This window comes from Anoplolepis gracilipes, chromosome 2 (genome assembly GCF_047496725.1).
Source record: "Anoplolepis gracilipes chromosome 2, ASM4749672v1, whole genome shotgun sequence".
NCBI classification, from domain to species: domain Eukaryota; kingdom Metazoa; phylum Arthropoda; class Insecta; order Hymenoptera; family Formicidae; genus Anoplolepis; species Anoplolepis gracilipes.
Window position 1 is genome coordinate 2,345,189 of NC_132971.1, and position 18,706 is coordinate 2,363,894.

Here is an 18,706-nt window from a genome sequence, read left to right on the forward strand (position 1 = left end):
GTTAATGTAAACGTTTACAACTTACGTATCATTAGTGTTTCTGATACAATATTGCTTGTTCATTTTTTTTTAGTATAGCGCATACAATATTTAATCTCTTAATATTTCCGTATTTCTTTATTTTTCATTATTTATGAATCATATACTACTTCATATTACAAACGTATTAATTTATCTTATCGACGTTTAAATTTTTTTTTCCTAAAAAAATTTTCCATAAGCTTTTCCATAGTTTGTATCTCGTTCGTATATTGCAATCCACTATACAAAATACTTATATACATGAGTTTTACAACATAAATTTTCTTAATATAATGTATGCTTTTTCGGTGTTGTTTTAGAAAATAATACATTATACACAGGTACGAAAAAATATGGCTGATACACACAGTTACATGTATAAATCTATGGGCCGTTGTGTGCCGGCAATAAAAAGCTATAATTTTATATTCATTGCTTGGTGTCTTTGTATTTAAGTATATTCGCGCAGATACAATAATTCGTGTATTCATTAAAAATTATGTATTACATATTAATATAATTGCTTTTCAAACTGTTTTTGCAGTTTCAAGCAAGCAAGTTGTTTAACTTATATTATATACAATCTTACAATAAAAGTTCCATTAATTTTTTATCTTAAATATATAAGATTGTCCCGGTTTTATTTTCGTCTTAATAAATAACATATATAAATATATCTATAAAAAAATATTTCTTTAAATAAAATCAGTAGTTAAAATAATTTCTCGTAAATCTGATCACTTTTTAAAAAAAGTATGCATATTTAATGAAATAAATATTATCAAGAAGAGAAATTGTCAAACATAATAAATTTTACAGTGCTATTAATAAAAAATTTTCAAAGAGACTATCATACAGTTTTCTTGCATATAATAATAGAACACAAGCTGCAAAATTACTATTATAAATTTACAAAACATTTATTTCATCAAATATGCGTTTTTTACAATCTTTATGAGCTTCCTTAAATCATCTTTCCTAAAATAGACCATCGTGTCTAGGAACACATTGTATAATAATCATTTTTGACGAACTAAATTATTACTATATATTTTGACTTTCTGTTTCGTACAAGATAATTTGATTATTTCAAGGTATAAAAGGAGAAGTAAACGGAAATCTTTAAAAAAAATTTAAACTTAAAAAATTAAATAAATTAAAATAATAAATAAATAAAAATAATACATAAAATAAATACAAAGTATGCAAAGTAACAAATGTTATTGTCCCTCTCTTGACTCTTCTCAGGGTCAATAATTTAAAAATAATAAAATGTTTAACAAAGAAAATAAAACAATCGTAAGAAATAAAGAAACAAATAAAAAAATTAAAAAAATGTACATAAGTTAATAATTAACAAATAAACAATATGGTAAAAAAAAACAGTAATGCGTGGCGTCATAAAATAATTGCTATTGCAGAAAGAAAACTTTGAACGTAATATATTCAAAATCCATTATCCAATAAAGTTTTACTAGGAAATTTCGACAAAGAAAAACTCGGGATCAAAATAGCACCTAAAAATTAATCGTTTAAAAATTAACTTGACAAATTAAACATTAACTAATATTAAATTGCAGACTCACCATCAGGGATCTATGTTATATGAGAGAAGCAAATTAATCAATTGATTCGTCGAAACGGTGAAGCGCCTAACGCATTATGTGACGCAAAGCGGAAACAGACAAACATAATATGTTTGTCTGATAATGAGATCAACAAAGCAAAATATAGACAAAGTAAGAAAAAAAAAAGAAAAACATAAGAGTATAAAGCTATAAAAATATTTAGAATACTTAAAATATGTAGAAACTCATTCCTTAACGTTTTGATAATGAGTAAATAAGATGGATGGAGTAATTCAATATCACTGAATACATTTAATTAAACCTCAATTTTTAGATTTACACTCAATTTTTACTTCTTAACGAAAAGTATTTCTGATATAAGTCGTCTAAAGTAACAAGATTCCAAAATTTGTATCGACAGGGACAGAAACGTTTGTTACTTTGCGCTTTATATTTTTTATTTCATTTATTAAAATATGCATATATATAGGTTTTTAAATTCAAATTTTCATTTTAAAGATTTTCTTTTATTCTCTTATACCTCCTTTTATACCTTGTTAATTTTCGTTGGAATCTTATTTTTTATTGATTATTTCATATTTTGTAAAAACAACAAATAACATCTTTGATAAAAAAAATATCATTACTTAAAAAATATTTAAAACGCCAATAACGTGCAAACTTCTCGCACACCATATAAATAATTATCAAGAAATAAAGAAATAAAAAAAATAAAAATTTTACCGCAAAAACCGATCATTTTCTAGTGTCTAATTTTTATAAATAATCACACTTGTACTCAAGTAATTAAATAATATTAACGATAGAACATTATGAACAATTTGTATCGTTCAGGTATAGGAATCGCATTTAAAATAATTTATTAGTTCTTTTCGATGAGAAAAAGTAATTTTTCTATTTATGAACGTTGTTCTCGTGACGTAGGAGATAATCCTTGCGCCGAAATTTCCTGCCGCAAAGCGTACAATTGTGTTTCGGTAACACGCCGCAACCCTCGCGTAGATGCCTCGTCAGGGAATCCGTCCACGTATAACGTTTGCCACACTTGTAACATGTGAATGGTCGATCGTAGTTGACGCGGCAATGCTCTCTCTTGGATTCTGAAACAGGCCGCAGAAAGGCCTACCGTGAGCTGATTTCGTCGATGGCCTCTTTTAACTTTTACACAGGCTCGCGCATCGTGAGAGATGTATCGGTTTTCTCGGATCGATTATTTTATATAAAATAAATAAATCGATAAAAGATAGCTAGGAAGGTTTATCAAGTCTTAAAAGGATGTTGGAGTACCGACCGAGATCTAATCTAACATAACAATATATTTGCTTAATATAAAAAGTTGCAATTTATACACATAAAAATAAAATAAGTTTACGAGGTAAGAATTGCATGAAAGAATATTTGTGAACTTTTAAAAATGAGTTTAGAAGCCTAGGTAAAAAACATTTTGTTGAATAAAATGTTATTATTAATTGTTATTATTAAAAGTTATTATTAATGTTATATTTAATTCAGCAAAGAAATTAGAATAATAATATTTGATTGAAATTAGAATAACAATATTTGATTAAAAAAAATAAACATTAAAATATTAAAACGAGTTCTTTTCTTCTTATCTCAATGTAATTCCAAAAATAGATAGATTCGATATTGAAATAGATAGATCCAGTTATAAATTTGGTAGTAATACTAGGTTATAAATTAATAGTAATAACACACACAAGTACAATAAAAATACCTATGTAAATATCTATTTATTTTTTGATTGTAAAAGCAAAATAAAATACAGTGATGATAAAATATTTTTTCTAAATATATGTGTAAAGATTTCATTTGTTTTTCACACATACATTGATTTAAAGTAAAAAAAAAAAAAAAATAAAATAGTTCACACACTAAAAGAGAGACTTAATACAATATTGATATAATATTAATGTATTATTATCACAATATTGATATATTATTTTGCAGAACTCGTATAAATAATCTTATTTTTTTATGTACATCCTTTTTAGAGTTATAAAATTTTGCAATATATGCAGAATTTAAAAAATAATTAATGATCTTATTCGTGCGAGAATTATTTTGAGATACAGTTCCATCATTGACTCGTTTCTTTCTTGTCCTCTGTCCAATAGATCTTCTTATGCATCATGATTATGCATCATTAGTTCAACCAAAACATTATTATAATACAAGCAGAGCACAATGCGTATCTCTCTTTATACGAGTATATATAGTATGTATATATTATTACTTTGAGATGCTTTCTTTTTGCGAAGATCCAGCTAGTATACTGTTTGCTGCAATTCGGATATTTGCTCTGTATTTTGTCATCGTATTTTTTGCGTAAATATTCATAATCAAACATTAAATATCATAATTGTCACAATTCTTTCATCGGTAGAAATTGCTCTTATTTCTTCTTTCGGCATCGAAGCGGCGCCCTGAAATGTCATTTGTTGTTAATATAATCAAGGATTATTTGCTTCATGCGCTTACAAACAAAAGAGTTTTTTCTTCTCTCGGCACATTCGTAAAATAATTTTCATTAATCGTGTGTATGAAAAAGTAAAAAAAATCATAAAGATCTGAATTTAACAGCTCGAAGAATAGGTAAATCAACTATTAAGTTTATAGGAAATTAATAGGTAAATTAAAGTAAATTTTAGTAAATAATTCTGATTAATTAAAACTAATATTGTTTCTTTTATATTCCTTTTTACAAATTAAGATTTCTTAAGTTTTATTATCAACAACTTACTCAGACAGCACAAAATGTCCATTGAACGTCTAATTTTGGTTTTTATTTAGTTCAAATGTCCATGGATATGATGTAAACGTTTTAAGAATATAATTATTGAACGTTCAAAATACATTTCAATTTAGACGTCTTAAAAATGCCTATTTTACGTATTTATAAAAAGAATTTTTGAGAATTCGTATGAAACTGTTATTAATTTTTTTTTGTATCTAATAAAGATACTTTAATTAAAATGTTCGTCTAAATAGATAAATAACAATAGCGGATAAAAAACCAGACAATACGTATATTCAAAATATGTCCAAAAGACATCCCAAAAACATTTACAGGATCGCGTAAAATCATAGCTGATTATAGAAAATTCACGTGAAACTTTTTACTTTTCACGTTTCTGCCCTAGAGGAAAAGTTACATAATCAATATCCAGTAATAAATATATAAATTTACGAATGGTTATGTGCGTAGTAAAATTAACAATTTTATTGTATATATATATATATATATATATATATATATATATATATATATATATATATATATATATATATATATTATATACGTGTTTCTTTGCTTGCCGCTACTCGGCGCGCTCAGACTTAACTAACTACTTGTATTCCAGTTTTCATAAAATGTATATAAAACCTACAAAGAACTCCTTAATATGAAATTTAATGTATGTCTTTTGTATTAGTTTAATTTCTGATATAATCTTAACAAGAGATATAAAACGTGCAATAAATTATTTACAACTATAATTAATTGAATGAATTTAAAATTGAAATCGTCAATAAAACGTCAATAATAGACGAAAAATGATCATGAAATAAATTTTGAAAATTAACTCTAATATACATTAAAATTGGACAATATTCTACCTTTACCTATTTTAAAAAATTTTTTAATGTTCAAAACATCTCCAATTTTGGTCTATTTTGTCCTTCAAATGGACATTTTTCGGATGTCCCGAAAAATATAATACTTGGATATCTTTAAAATGTCTTAAAAATGTTCAAGGCTCTAATCTGAATGTTTAAAGTACGGAGAAACATCCAATATGTATATTGTTTAATAGTTAATGTTTTTAAAACTTCACTGTGCTGTCTAGATAATATCACATAAAACAAAATAAATATATCATTAAGTGTAAGGTAACAAATATTAATGAAATCAATGAAAAAGATGTTTATTTGTAAAATATATTTTATGTAATTTTTATAAAATGTACTTTATGTTATTTTTTAAATGATAGAAAAGATTTTTATTGGCAATAATATTTATTGTTATAACTATATATATTTATATATATTTATTGATTCTATGCTCGAGAAAGTAATTATGGTGAACCATTAAATAATAAATATCAATTGCTCTGATATTTGTATAAAACAGAAATAACTCGTATCTTTATTTTATTTTTTTTTACAAAAACAATGCATTTTATAAACAATATAAACTTTTATAAACATTATATATTCGAAAACAATATTGCGAAAGGATTTCTGATTACAAGAAAATATTTTCTTGATGTGTTCAGTTATCGTAACAATCTCACGCAGTATAAAAATAAAATAATTTTATTATATTTAAAACAATTTAAAATTTATTCTCTATTTAAGATCAATTATTCCTATTCTTCTCTCTCGAATTAAATGAGATTGTCTTATTACTTTGAGACAAGAGTAACATATACAAATCTATGTTTATATAATCATGGATTTACAATAACTTGCTTAATGTTAGCGCCACAATAGTTAGTGTTATCGAACGACATCTTTCTAAACACACACGCAGACCTTAATGGCATAACATCAACCTCATTTTATACTAGATTTAAAATTTTTTTAACAAAATTAAGATTTTGTTTCTTTAATAATAAATATGATTGTCGCTATATCGATCCTATTTTATGATAGATTAAAGAGTAATAGGTTTAAATCAGAAAATCTTTTCTGTGGGTGTAAGCTCGACACTTATACAATTATAATATATATCGTTTATATAATTATGAGAATCACTCTTCTTTTTCATCTAATTGGCACTTTTAAGTTCAAGGCTGTTACACATATATTTCCATAAAAAGATTTAACAAAATTTAATTTCTTACATATCAAAATAGTATCGACAATCGAAAAAATATGTATTTGAATATTTAATTAGTTTAAAAATTTCAGAAAAAAATAGCTATATCAATATTTTTTTAAACATTCGCGATTTAATTGTTGACAATTCAAAGCAAGCGAAATATTAAGATATATAAGGTTTCAAATCTAAAAACAAATAACACTCTCAGAAAAAATAATTCATTGCCTTTGATTAAAATAATTTTGATCGCTCATAGCGGTTGATTGTCTCACATCAGTGGCGTAGCCAGACTTAGGTTTTGGAGGGCGGGGGCTAAAAATATTTCTATGGCTGGAATTCATAAACTTTTCCCAAGAAAAGTCACTGAGACTTGAAATATTTGGGGGGAGGGGCCTCTCGAGCCCCTACAGCCCCCCCCTGGCTACGCCGCTGTCTCACATAATCGATAAGTTTAGCGAACTCGTGAGGTGAGTAATAATATCCGTGTCTCGTTAATAAATGTCGCTTAAAATTAGATCGTTGATGGATCGCTTTGTCACAGTAGGGGCAGTCATGCGGGTCTTTGTTGCATTCCTCTTGCAAATGGCGTTTTAAGCTGCTCTTAACAGCGTAGGATTTACCGCACTGAAAACAGCGAAATCGAGATTTCGTGGTTTTACCTGAAAGCATTCAGAGTGATTAATACACATAATATGCATTCGGAATTTAATTTGATCGATTCGTAATCTTCGCGATGCAATATTTCGGCGAATTAGCTGACTTCGATCATTTATTTTATTTTTGTCATAAAGATTATTCTACATGGTTGGCTCATAAAAAATTGTATATGTTAGACAAAGTTAAAAAAATTTAATTTATTGAAATTTTTTATAAATAGTTTAAATCACTGTATCAGAAGCAAAATTATATAAAGAATTACTGTGATATCATATATAATATAAAAAGATATTTCAAGCATATGAAGAAAGATATTTTAAGCATTTGACTTAATATATACATATTATGATGATTATCTTGCATGATGATCTTCTTTCTGATTATATTATATCTTCGAATAATGTTGTCATTCTCTCGCAAGTTATCTTACTTATAAAATATTGACTAGCAACAAGTTGTAAACTTTTTTATTCAAGCATGGGTATTAGTTACAAGTTCATTTAACGCGTAATATATATAATGTATCTATGATAAAATTATAACAACAATAAACAAAGTCACATATAACTAAGGCCTCGGTGAATATTCCATTTAAAATCCGAATAAGGATTAGTCTACTTATCACAGAATTATTTCGCTCGACGAGATTGAATACAGCAAAAAGAGATCTTCCAGCAATGTACCGCAGCTTTTCATCGTAAAAGCATCTTAGCTCATTTGTAATAATAACGATTATTCTTCATTTTATTCAATAGTGCCAGTTGGTACAATTACAATCAACAAATTCTTTATAGTAATTTTCTAGCATATCCCAATAGCATATCCTAATCCCCCATTATATAACAAATCGATTACGAAAACCCTCTACCAGTGATTACAATACTATGCAGTAATATATGCAATCAATAAATAAAAACAGTGACGGATTTACATTGTTAAACACCTTACACACACGGTAAAAAAACATTTTGTATTTTTGTTGAAATTTTCTTGTGTAGAAATTTTTGTATTAAAAATTTTTAACATACTCTTATATTAATATAACATACTGTCGTTATGTTATTTTAACTTTTCTGCATTGAGTTAACCGTTTCTAAGAGTTAAAACAATTAAAAAGTAAATCTTACACTAATTCATATTTTTGTGTTAATTTTTTGCATATTATTTGTGTTATTTGTTTACATATTTGCCTTCTGTTAAATTAACATTAAAATTAGAGTGGATAAATTGGGATACGAGAAATGTGTTAAATTTAACACAAAATTGTTTACCGTGTGATGATGTAACAATAAATCCGCCACTGTATATACTTTATACAAGAAAAAGGATAAATAAAAACTTTGAATAAAAACTAATCAAATATTATAGGATAAAAGAATCGAATTTTGTGAACGCCGCGTTCGATCTAGAAAATTAAAATTAATCACAAGAACTTTTAATCGCCTTCTTCTCACACAGTCGTACATATACATATTAATATAATTTTCAATATATCATCAATATTCTCTTTTGTTCGACATATAATTTCCACATCTTGACAAATTATGTAAAATCTCTTGTGCTCACAGTTTATCAGACATGTTTTGAGTTGCAGATATTCATAAAAAAAGAGAAATACCAACTATGTACAATATTTATATTCCTCATTCTTCACAAACTATATCTTCAAAATATAGTTTACAATTACTCAAATACATTTAATACATTCAATACATTTAATACATTTTTAAAATAAGGAAAAATACTTCTTTAAAATTTTGAAAAAAATTATTTAAAATCTAGTTCGCTATCTAGCGCACAATGCATCTTCCATGATTATTACAGTACATGTATATCTAAATCTAAAAGAAAAAAAAACAATCTGTATCATCAAACAGTAAAAACTATTTGTCATCCGACAAACTTCAAAATTGCTCAGAAGTCTTCAAAGCCGAGAGTCCATCATGGAACGCGATTTAAATGGGTAGATTTCGTTACGATCTCTATCCTTACGCGTGTTTTCATTCCTTTTTTCATTGTTTTTTTCATGACGACTCTTCACGTGGCGCTTCAAATTTTCCTTTTGCGCGAAAGCCCTTTTGCAAAATTCGCAATTGAATTGGCGCTTTACATTGCACTCGTACGTCTGGTGCCGCGTTAAGCTGCTCTTGTTTTTATAGGTTCTATTACATTTCTCGCAACGATACAACATCGTATCTGAAATTTATAAAATAGAGGCGTTTGGTTAGTGGACCTAGTTTTGACCGAACAATAACGAAAGAAACATACGTGATGTTTAAAAGCATGCAAGAATATCTTCAAGTACGAAGTTGGCAATTACGTGTCTCTGTCACGTATGTACGCGAATGAATTAATCCACAAAAAATATCAGTAAAAATCTCCATTTTGTTAGTACTGTTAATTTTTAATATATCGAAAAAATCATATTCTCAAATATATTCTTAATATAGATATTCTTAACGAATAAGAATATTTCCCTCTTAATGTGATAAATTTTTAGAATATCTTCTTAAAATTAAGAATATTTTCTTAAAATTAAGAATATTTTCTTATTTTTAAGAATAAATTTTTATTTTACAACAAAAATGCGCACATAGCGACGTTCAACTTTCCGCGTGATCACGCGCGATCCATGTGTAGTGACTGTGCGAAGTACGTGTTAGTACCTACACTGAAAAAAAATTTACTTAATCTAAAAAAATATTTAGTTCATTACGTTCAAACAAGTATTTATTTAAATTAAGCAAAAATATATTTGAATTAGTAAAATATATTGTCTATTTTACTATTCAGCAATATATTTTATTAATTCAAATATGTTTTTGTTTAATTTAAATAAATACTTATTTGAACGTATTGAACTAAATATTTTTTTGGATTAAATAAATTTTTTTTTCAGTGTACATATGTCGGTATGTGGTCAGTGCTCGCAGTGCTTTGTGCTCAGTGTTCGGTGCTTTGTGAGACGTATTTTTCAAAAGAATGACGGATAAAATGCTGGATAACGAAGTAACCAAATGGCTAGAGGCAAAAGATTTGTAATATGTCAATTCAGTCAAATTTTGATGCGAGTGACAAAGAGCTATATGATATTTCTTTTGTCACCAACATCATAAAACTTGACGTTACGTGACGGTTAACATGAGAAATATTAAAGTGTTCCACAATAGATGCATGTTGTTCCGAAATAGATTCGTTTATCCTATCATGTATGTAATTAATAATCTCAAACAATAAAATATCTTCTTCCCTCTATTTAGTATACAGATTCTTATATTAAATATATATATTCTTATAACAATAAGTATATATATTCTTATATTAAGTATTTATATTCTTATACGTTAAGAGTATTTGATACTATTACTTTTTAGAGGATTTTCATTTTAAATTAAGAAAATCCTCTTGGCGTTTATTTTAAAAGAAAATAGTTTTAAGATAAGTGGGATACTCAAGATAAGAATATGATTTTTTCGGTGATATGTATATTATGATATAACTGAAAGTTATAAGTTAAAGAAAAAACGTTCGATGATTAATATCTTCTGGATGATCTTCTGTGTAAAATTTCATCTTCCGTTCGTTGTCTAAAATCTTCATGCGACTAAGAGATAATAAATGACACAATATTGTCATAATTATGACTATAAAATGTTATATCTATTATGTCTTATTTTTTTATTTTTTTTCAGATACCTCTTAAAATTCATACAAACACATCCTGCTTGCAATTTTTGTAATAGATTTGTGACTTATATCAAAAATATAAGCTTAATGTGTTTCTACGACTGAGGCACAGTTTTAAAAAATCAGAAGTCGTTCAAAGATAATGATCTACTTTGTATGGTGGATCCGCATGTGCATATGATAGGTTTAGACGACAGCGCAAGACCACAAAAGCAGATATATTCTGTGGGATTATGAGGTTTTGGTTTTTCGACATCATTTTTTTCAGCTACATTATATTAAAACGTATCGAAAATTGCTCAGTAAAAAGTACGCAATAAAACGAAAACCATGACCATCAACAACACATATAATACTATATAGGTTTTAAGATAAGGCAAAAATAACTTTATACAATAAAATTCCACAAAATCTTCGAAATCTCATGATTCTTTTTTCTTCGGAATGTCACTTTATGATCCTTGAAAATTGGATTTTAAATAACTTGATGAGTTCTATAACTTCATGGAAAGTTGAAAAGCGATTTCTCTGTCTAGGAAAAACATGAACATACAAAAAAATATCCAATAAATACTGATTCACACTGATGAAAATTATTTTCAAATATCTTAACGATGAATCTTCTGCTTGTTACATAAAATAGATTTAGATGTGACGTAAAGGAATTAGGCAAAAAATATAAACTAAAACATAAACTTTTATTATAATTTCAAGAATTTGTTTAATAAGATATATATTAAGAATATTGAGAATATAATTAATAAAAATTTAATTCCTCAAAGAATTAATTTATGTAATGTATTACTACGGATCTTCTAATAAGATTATTTCACAAAAATCGCAACAAATAGACAATATAGATATAATAAACATTTTAAATAATTAAATTCAACTTTATATATATTTTATTGTTAATAAAATAATATTAAAAGAATAAAATATATAAACAAGTTTTAAATTAGTGTTTATGTCTAAAACATTTTCTCAATGTGCCTACATTGTTAGCAGCAATTAAAAACTTTATTTTCGGCTTCAAATGATTTATCTTTTGTCATCGTATATCTTTGATGATCACGTGGTGCTGAGTGTTTCTGTGTCTTCGGAAGCTGTTGCGTTGCTTAAACTTTTTTCCACAATAGTCGTATTTATATTGCAGCATTTTTTGCCACATTCTTCTCGTAAATGTCGTAATAGAGAGACCTTTCAAACGTATTTCTTGCTGCAGAGATGACAGATGAATGCTTTCTGGTCCATTAATTTGCTGATCATTGCGTATTTGAGAACTAAAAAGAACAAAAAACTAATGATAATCTTACTAAAATTAAAGAGAGAGTAACTGAGTCTGGCCGATTTATAATAAACCCGAAAGGTCCAAGAAAACTTTTTAAAAATAGCTTGAAAATAATATTAACACATTAACATGTTTTATTACTAAAATATTTAGTTTTATTGCCGATCGATGAACGTACCTTCACTTGGATAAAAGATAACAATTAACTTTTGTTAAAAAAAAGAAAAAAATTAAAAATATTTATATTTTGACATTAATTTTTCAAAATAATATTTGCAAGATTATATAATTAAAAAATTTCTATGTTCTTTTGTTTCTTTATTTTATTGAGTGATTTTTACTTTATATTTTGTGCCAATGATATAAAATTAAAATACAACAATGTCTACATATTAAAATATCAAAAAGAGTTGAACATAAATATCGAGCAGATTCAACATAAGAAAAATAAACTGTTGTAAAGTTGTGACACCATTTTAAACAAGAAAAACGTATTACATTGATCGTTTCTAATGTTATCAGATTAGAAACGCTCTTTCTTCAATCGTGCATATTTTAGCTTTGCTAATTGTGTTATTTACGCAGTGTTTTATTAAGCACTATATATTGTTAGATTTTATAAAGCTGTAAAAAAATAATAAATAATAATAAATAATTGTGTAAAATTTAGTGAATTTTAAGTTCCTTTAAACATAAGGATAAAAATTAGTATATATTTTCTATTTTTCCTTCTCTCTTACAAGGAAAGGTATGGAAGTGTCCCCTTCCGATTTTAATGCGCTTTGAATATGTTATAGTCTAGGTCAAAATAGGAAACACGTATTTTTTATACGGCCGTTAAGATGGTGAAACACTCTCTTGAGAAAAATCGGTTTTTATATTTCTGAGCAAATACTGTCGAAACGGTAACAGACATAAAAAAAAGTTTCTAATAAAAGTTTTATGGTTTTTAATGTACTTTAAAACTGCATAATCAGATTTTTTTTTAATTAAAGAAGGGACAGGAAATTTAAAAAAATATGACATTTTCTAAAAATCTGATTATGCAGTTTTAAAGTACATTAAAAACCATAAAACTTTTATTCGAAACTTTTTTTATATCTTTTACCATTTCGACGTTTATTTGTTCTTAACGACCGAAACACGTATAAAAAAATACGTGTCTCCTATTTTGATCCAGACTACAACATATTCAAAACGCATTAAAATCGGAAAGGAACACTTCCATACCTTTCCTTGTTAGTATAATCTGCCTCTATTTTAATTTTATTTTAAGCATTGTTATACATCTCATTAAAAACAATTAGGAAAATAAGTCTTTGATTTAAATTTTTCATTACAAAAGCCGCGTTAGATCTTGGTTGCATTGTCATAGTCCTGCATAAACATTAGATATAGCTTCTTGATATAAATTCAATCTTGTGCCAGGATAGTTCACGTCACCTGAAAAAGAGATTGATCAATTAGATTGGTTGCTTTGCACTTTCTTTACTACTTACCATATATGTAGTATGACAAGAAAAACTGGCATTTTAGTAATTTTTATGTTGCGTGGATACATCACGATTTGCGATTGTGTCCTTTAATTGTATCTATAAAAAAATCAAGTTAACGCTGTATAAAAAAGAGTCGCGAATATAAATAAAATAAACGCAAAAAGCAAATTATAAGGAATGAGCTATAATATAGCTGCTATAGAAATAATAAAGTTAAAAATAAGTTAAAAAGTAATTGTTACATATAGGATTAACAATATGCTTCCAAGATGTCTTTATTTTCGTTTTACAATAGTCAATGTCCTATAATTTTATTCAATATAGTGATTACAACTAGAAAAACTTTTTTTTGTCAAGACAAAATATTTAACGGTTTTTATAAATCAGATTTCATTATTTTACATCAAATAGTTGTTGGGAGTACATATACGAAAAAATACATACATATATTTTTTCATACTGAAGTATGTCAGTATGTTTTTTACTGTTTTATGCTTTATTTTTGTTAGAAAATCTTTTTAAAATTAAAAATATAAACAATTCTCTTTTAAATGCCATCGACAACATTTAATTTCGCGAAACTATTCCCATACAAAAGTGCTCTTCTCGCAGTCATTCAGTAAAAGCGATGACGGTGTACCCTTCCGATATGCCTCTGTAGATGATGTTTGTACATGAAACGAGTGTCACACTGTTCACAGACAAATTTCCGTGGCTGTCCGCATTCGTACGTTCGATGATTGCGAAGAGAACGCTTCGACAGGTACGACTTGTCGCAAGTGTCACACGCGAATCGTTTTGTTGTCGCATTTTCATCCACTATATTCCACAAATTTGTGTACAGCTCTTGTGGCGGCCAAAAACCTGCAAACGGAGGAAGTAGAAAATGGTTAGAGTCAGTCATTAAGCGTCAAAAACGCCACATTAAAGACATGTCACAAAGTTGTTGAAATTTTTTACGAATTTCAAATGAGAAGATATAAAAAGTTTGTGCAAAATTACAGGAATAATTTTGCAATGTATGGAGATGATTGAACAATATGAATGTGACAGAAATTGCGTTTTTAGAATTACAAATTTGCTATATATTAAAAAAAAAGAATCTTTTCATAATTCTTCATAATTAAAAAAAAAAATTATATTTCTGTTTCATATATATTTCATTTTCGAGACTAAAAGTATGTCGTTGATATAATTTTATAAGAAAATTGTTAAGGAGGAAATCAAAGTATTTAAAATCTACCATTTGTATAGACTACAATTATTTCATAATGTATGCTTATTTGAACTTTACTGTATTTTTGACGAATCTGTAAAATGAATTATGTGTGAATGTTTATATTATTAATATTTTATGAATTATATAAGACTTGCTTTGTGAAGTTTATGAGCGTAATGTTGGTCACCATCTGAAATAAAAAAAATACATTTTGATTATTAATTGTGCCAATATTTATATAAATTTCCACAAATCAAAATTATTATTAAAAAAAATCTCATTGATAAGCACTGTTTTCTTGCCAATTTTTAAAGTGAATAAAGAAACAACACAATCATTAAGTATACCTTATATCATCTTACTTAAAAGTAATACACAAATAATGTTATAAATTACAAATTAATTATTTACGCTACTATATTATTTGCTAAATTGCCATGTAGATATATATTATAATTTGTCAAATTACACAAATTTTGTTGCAAGAAAAAGTTTAGAAGTTATATAATTTCTCATAGTCTACGCACATAAAAATATTTTCAAAAATTTATATTTGAACAATAAATTTATAATATAACAAACCTACCTTAATACTACTCAATATACTAAAAATCAGAGGAAACTATAACTTAAAAAATAAGAAAAATTTCTACTTCCTCGGTTGACTTAAAAAATCGTTTATCGTCAATATTTAATCGGATTTGTTTTAATTATATTTTATTACGCTATACTTCTAAATCTTACACGCATTAAATTTTGCTTATAAAATCGACTTTGATCTAACACTAAAATTTTACAATAAATCATGTTTAAATTAAGTAAGATAATTCTATAAATAAACACGTTATTGCAGAAAAGGCTTAATTTAATGTTTCCAAAAAAATTTTATTTTACAATAAATCTTACAAAATTTAAAACTTTAGTAAGCTAATTTCAAATATACGTGACCTCAGCCTACTTTATAATGAAATTAAACAATAGGTGTAATCTTGATAAAGATACACTTTTGCAGAAAATGTATACATATTAGTGCAGTTTCTTGGTGTTCTGAAAATCATCTATGAATGACTTTAGCTCTTTTCCAAAATATCATCAATATGTTTAATAAATGACACTTGATACATATAAATGTATAATGAATTCGATGATTCTTAAGAACAGTCTCCTTCTAATCTAGATTTAAGATAATGCCCTTTTTTAGTTATTAAAGCTTTATAAAAGTAAAGCAAGCAATTTTCCGCAAATCATACAATATATCTACAACTTTACCGTTAAACAAATATATTATAATAATGCAGTTATTATACAGATTTCATAAGAATTAATACATATTCTATCACGTAAAAATATTAATGAAACAGTATCTTGAGATCAAGAAAATAATCCAATTTCGATGAAATGTGTCATGGAGATTACTAATTGAATCTCTTTTATTATTATTATTATTATTATTATTATTATTATTATTATTATTATTATTATAGTAAATTTGTACCAGTAATAATATTATAGGAATGTGTTCAGCGACAAAAAGATCTTACATATATAATCCACAAACCATTGCTAATTAGATTTTAAAGTAATATGTTCTTATTTTTTCTATATCGTAATATGTAATATTCTATAATGCATTGTATTATTTGAAAATATTGTAAAATAGAAAAATAACACCAAAAAATTGATAAATATTACAATACATAATAATTAGTTGCAACTGAAACATTGTTTCTACAAGTTTCTAATGATATAAGTATACTGCGAAGGACACACGAAAATTGTCACAATAGTAAATATATAAATCAGTCTATTATTCGAGACTGTTGTCACTATTATGTTTAAAAATCCCTTTTGTGTATAAACATATTTTACCTCTATAAATTCTTTGTCTAATCATAAGACTTACAGATATACAGTCATTAATACAGAATAAATATCGAAATATAAACACTGACCGAAATATAAACAGTAACCATAGTTCAACAGAATAATAATAATTCAAAGTTTTTCTTTTTCAGTTGTTAAATCATATAACTGCTCGGAACACAATGTTTTTCATACTGTATTTTTACTTGTATTTCGTATATGCGCGATATTTTTAGTGTTTAGTGACTCACGAGGAAATTTATCTTTAAATTTTTATATTTATTATAGTAAAACAACGAATAAAGAGCATAAAATATACTTTACTAGTTGTGTTGTTTTATGTTTTGAATGTGAAAACAGTGAAGTGATGCGTGTGTTTGTCTATTGACATTTGCATTTTAATAAGATATTTACATATAATATCATAAAATATTTCTTTACACAATATCGCGTAGCTATTACATCAACTACGCTTTTAATTTTCACTAATCGAAATATGAAAAGATACAATAATTGGAAACGGTTTCGTAAAATAATTAAGAAACTGCTAAAAACACAATTACACATCAATAATTTAAAATAAATATGTCATATATGCAACATAAACTGTTTGTTTAATTGTATAAGGTAAGTCACGAAAACCTGACGCGCATGATTTTCAAAAATGAAATAAATAAATAATAACAGTTAATATAGGCTCTCAATTCAAAAATAAATTAGTCAATAGAAGGGGCTTTAAGAGCTGAACGCAGGATGAGGAGGCGTGAATAAAAACAATGTTTTGAACAATTAATTCAAATTTTATTCAAACGTTTTGGTTCTTCTTTGGACCATCTTCAGTGATACAATGTAATATATAAAGTGTGGTCACTTACAGTCGCTTGGTTACAGTCGATATACTGACAAGGAAAGGTATGGAAGTGTCCCCCTCCGATTTTAATGCGCTTTGAATATGTGTAGTCTAGGTCAAAATAAGAAACACGTACTTTTTTATACGTGTCCATACAGCCGTTAAGGGGATAAAACACCCTTTTGAGAAAAATCGGTTTTTATATCTGTTACTGTTTCGAAGGTATTTGCTCAGAAATATAAAAACTCTAAAAATATTTAGTCTACAACATATTCGAAGCGCATTAAAATCGGAGGGGGACATTTCCATACCTTTCCTTGTCAGTATATCGACTGTAACCAAGCGACTGTAAGTGACTGCACTGTTTATATATTACTTTGTATCACTGAGGATGGTCCGAAGAAGGGTCGAAATGTTTGAATAAAATTTCAATACATTGTTCAAAACATTGTTTTTATCCAAGCCCCCTCATCCTGCGTTCGGCGAAATAACATTAAAGCCCCTTCTCTTGATTGAAATAAATAAATATAAGAAATATAACTAAAATATATATTTTTTGTTAGAAAAGAATAGCATATAGAATACTGTTTGATAGTATATTACTTGATCTCATTCATTTTTTAAAATTTTTAAAAGATTTTTTCATATTTGCAAATGTCTTGCGTATTTATCCTAAATTGTTCTAGCCTATCACGTAGGTTTTGCATCGCTGTTTATATGTTGTCTATAATATATGAGAAAAAATTACAGCTATACCACACAATATAGTTCAAACTGCGATTTAAAACCTGCGAGATAGACTTGAGCAATATAGAATAAATGCGACATTTTCTATAAATGTGAAATATTTTTTTTTAATTTTAAAAATTCAATATAAGATTAAGCAATACTCAAACAACATTCTATATTGTTATCTGACAAGAAGTAAATATTTAAATTATATTTCATTTATTCACTTCATTTTGAAAATTGTCAGGTTTACGTAACTCACTCTATATTTATATCAATAATTATTTTTTACCATTTTAGACTATCTTATCTTTTTGTCGCCGAATGTCATTATAGTATCACCATAGAAATATTAGGCTTTTGCTATTATATAGCGTAGAACAAAAATATAAATCGAGTTCTTAATTTATTACTGTTAATTAATAATCTTATAAGTGTCATTTGTTGCATTTTGATGAAGG

The 18,706-nt window shown here is 26.4% G+C and overlaps 1 protein-coding gene across 1 annotated transcript in view; it reads right to left on the reverse strand.

Moving 5' to 3' along the window:
* LOC140676205 (uncharacterized) overlaps window positions 1-18,706 on the reverse strand; it is a 229,874-nt gene that overhangs the window by 932 nt on the left and 210,236 nt on the right. The window lies entirely within an intron of this gene.